The following is a 4,156-nucleotide window of genomic DNA, read 5'->3' as shown; positions in this document are numbered from 1 at the left end:
TTCTTCCAGTCCAGCGTTTCTCATGATGTACTCTGCATAGAAGTTAAATAAGCAGGGTGACAATATACAGCCTTGACGAACTCCTTTTCCTATTTGGAACCAGTCTGTTGTTCCATGTCCAGTTCTAACTGTTGCTTCCTGACCTGCATACAAATTTCTCAAGAGGCAGATCAGGTGGTCTGGTATTCCCATTTCTTTCAGAATAAATAAATAGTTATTACTTAAAAAGAAAAAAGAAAGAAGAGCTTGCTTCTGAGCCTGGTGAGGCTGAGAGCCCTAAAGGGCCACTGGGCCGTCGCTGGATGAGAAAACAGAGTCTCAGTGACCTTGAGGGACAGTCCCAGATCCTGGAGTGGGTCTGGGCAGAGGTGAGACCTAAGACCTGCTCTGTCTGACCCAGACCCATTGTATCAGCCACAGGAGGTGTGACTGCCCTTCCCTGTGACCTGCTGAAGTCAGGCTGGGGACAATCCAGGGACTGGGAAAAGGCAGCTGGGTACCAAACAAGAGAAGCCAAAGTTGAGGAGGAATCGACTTTGCTTTCAGCACAGTGATACCCAAGGGATGGGAGTGGCAATGGAGGCATTGCAAAGCTGAGTGGGAGTTGTCTTGTCCTTTCTCCTCCTTCAAGCCCTGCCCCTTCTCAGCTGCAAGGATCCGGAAAATAACAGAATTTCTTCTGCCTTGACAGACTGGCTGGAGCAATGAAAATGGGCTTGGTGTGCAGAATGTGTGATTCCAAATATGGCCACAAGGTGGAGACAGCTGTCCAGTCCTTCCTTGCTCCAGGCTGAGGGTTTATGCAACCAAGTTGCTGTCAAGCCACATTTAAAAACACGTGGTTTGGGGGAGGGGGCGGGGGCAGGGAAACAGTTTTAAAGTCATTTTTTTAACCTTGAGTGAGTCAGCTCTGGGTCATCTTTCTAAAGGACTCTGGATAATTTAGAAATACCTTTCAACCCCTTAGACCAGTTGTGAATATACGATTGTGTGCGGCATGTGCTAAGTGCCTTCAGTCATGTCTGATTGTTTGTGACCCTATGGACTGTAGCCCGCCAGGCTCCTCTGTCCAAGGGATTCTCCAGGCAAGAACAGGGATTGGTCTCTTATGTTTCCTGCATTGGCAGGTGGGCCCTTTACCACTGGTGCCACTTGGGAAGCCTGAATATATGATTAACCTAACATTATTTAATACTGCTTCCTTTCTCCTTCCCTGCTGGCTCAAACGGTAAAGAATCTGCCTGCAATGCAGGAGACCCGGGTTCGATCCCTGGGTCAGGAACATCCTCTGGAGAGGGGAATGGTAACCCACTGCAGTTTTCTTGCCTGAAGAATTCCATGGACAGAGGAGCCTGGCAGGCTACGGCCCATAGAGTCGCAAAAAATCAGACATACCTGAACACTTTCACTCACATTTAATACTGCGAATACTTACCATTCGGGTAATCCGTGCCAAACACAGTGCTGTATGTTGAAGGGGAATCTGAATTGTAAAACAAAGGCAAGACACAACTGGGGAAGGACTTTATTGGACACCACTGGGATCCCGAGACACGAGAAGGGCATCTGGCTGCAGCTGGCTTGCTGCTGCTGCTGCTGGTAAGTCGCTCAGTTGTGTCCTACTCTGTGCGACCCCGTAGACGGCAGCCCACCAGGCTCCCCTGTCCCTGGGATTCTCCAGGCAAGAACACTGGAGTGGGTTGCCATTTCCTCCTCCAATGCATGAAAGTGAAAAGTGAAAGTGAAGTCGCTCAGTCGTGTCCGACTCTTAGCGACCCCATGGATTGCAGCCCACCAGGCTCCTCCATCCATGGGATTTTCCAGGCGAGAGCACTGAGTTAGTCCAAAAGAGATCATATAAGCAATCTACACACAGATGATTCAGGAAAAAGTTACGTAAATGGAAGAACAAAGCAAATGTGGCAAATGGTTTTTTAAAGAGTGAATCCAGATAAAGGGTATATAGGGGTGCTATGTGCCATTTTCAGAATTTTCCTGTAAATTTGAAATTGTTTTTAAATAATAAAGGTTTTTCTTTTTTTTTTTTCTAAGCACTAAGAGCCCAGGAGTCCTGGACGCAAGATTCAGATTTTCCGTTACCTATCGTAGTGGCATTTGTCATTTCGGGTTCACCTCTCTGGCCTGTGGCTCCTCTTCTCTAAAACAAAGAAACCAATTTGCTTTCACTTCTGTAAAACGTTCCACTGTGTGAGTAATCCTCAGCTCACCCGTTCCTCTAGAAGGAAAAGAAGCAAGTGAAATTGATTTTAGCAATATGTTTAAACACAGTATACCTACCCCCTAATACTATCATTTCAAAATGTAATCATTGTGTCATTAATGAGATATTCTAAATACATCCTCTTATTTGTATCAAGTCTTCTTAGACTCACAGCCCATCTCAATGTAGAATGAGCACGTTTCAAGAGCTCATACCTCCCTGCCTCAGTGGGTCCACAGCTGCCTCAATTTGAACAGCAGAGCTGCAGGTTCTTTGCACAACCCCAAATAGGGGTCCCGCCCTCGCCCCGGCCAAATCCTCCTTCTCCCACCCCCATCCAGGCCTCCCTTTTCTGGTCTGAGGCTGGAAAGCTTTCCCTCCCTCCTCTCTCTCCCTCAGATTTATGGTCTGGGCACATTTCTTCCTCTTTAAATAAAGCCTTGATGGTTCTGGAACCACAAAGGCAAGCAACCTTTACCCTCTGCTCTTTTTGCGGTGCCCCAGCTTCCCTAAGGGCAGGAGACCCGGTGGATCTAATGGATTAGAAGGAACTGCCTGGAAGGACAAGACTGCATCAATTAGCATTTCAAAACCATTTTCCCACAGCAAACTATTTTTTTTTTCCTTTAATTTTGTTTTTTCTGTGTCTTGGAGGCGGAGGCAAGAGCAGTGATTGGTTCCCTTATGGATAAAGGATTCCCCCCAGACTCCTCCAGTTCCCCCAGGAGGCGATGAAGTCAACAGAGTCCTCCTTTCAGGTCAAGGCTCTGCATCACTTGCTTGAAAGTAAGAAGGATGAGCAGAGGCTGGTTTAGCGGATGACGGTGTGTCTTGGAGGACTGGGGAGAAAAAGGTGACAGGAGATTAACTCTCTAGGGGCAGGGGTGGGGTTTTATATCAGCTGCATTGATTGCTACTGTGTTATGTCCCTTAGGTACCCTGCTATTTCATTTTATCTCCACCACAAACAAAGATTTCCAGGGCTATTTTCCATTTTACAGAAAAGAAAACTGAACTGAAGGTCAGACACATATGATCATGTCATATACACGCATATGTATATATGTCGTACATCATCGTCTACATCATCTACATACATATTGTTGCTGTTCACTTGCTCAGCTTTATCCGACTCTTCTGTGACCTCATGGACTACAGCCCACCAGGCTCCTCTGTCCATGGGATTTCCCAGGCAAGAATCCTGGAGTGGGTTGCATTTCCTTCTCCAGGGGATCTTCCCTACCCAGGGATCGAACCCGTGTCTCTGCACTGCAGGCGGATTCTTTACAACTTCGGATATGTGTTATATAATCAGAAGGGAAGAAATATAAGAAATACTAACGTTACTTCTGGATGACTAGAGACAGGAAGAATAAGGACCCTGATTTTCACTGTATGTTCTCCTGTAAATTTTGAGTTTTTTGATTGTATAATATGTTGCTTAATTTTTGATTAGTACAACTTAAAATATGAAGTCTAGTCAAATGTAGGTTGAGGCATTTCTGAACACATCACCCTCAAGCAGATCTTTGTTCAGTGAAGAGTCACCAGGTTGCCACTCCTCCTGATGCAATTATGAGGAGTATACCCGCGGGGTCCCTGGAGGAAAGCTATAAAAGAAATTAGAAACATATCTGTCTTGCAGAGATTGCCTTTCCCAATGTCCTTTGGTATGCAGAGCTTCCTGGAAGGAAGTTGGGCAAATGTGTGTAGATCAACGAGACTCCTGGGGAAAGAGGTGGAGAGCCCGCCCCTTCCCTGATGCTGTTAGGCCTTCTTGGATGGTCTTGGCTGATACCCACTGTCAGGAAGTGATATTAAGGGCTCCCAAGGGGTTGCCATCCCCATGGGCAGTCTACACTGGGAAAAGCATCCCTTAGAGATTCACGGGGTGGGGGCAGGGAGGGGGGACAGCGTGTGGCTACGACAGATGCC

The sequence above is a fragment of the Bison bison genome, unplaced genomic scaffold, assembly GCF_000754665.1.
Source record: "Bison bison bison isolate TAMUID 2011002044 unplaced genomic scaffold, Bison_UMD1.0 scf7180017864371, whole genome shotgun sequence".
Lineage (NCBI taxonomy): Eukaryota > Metazoa > Chordata > Mammalia > Artiodactyla > Bovidae > Bison > Bison bison.
The sequence above is the reverse complement of the archived record's forward strand: the minus strand, read 5'-3'. Positions refer to the sequence as shown.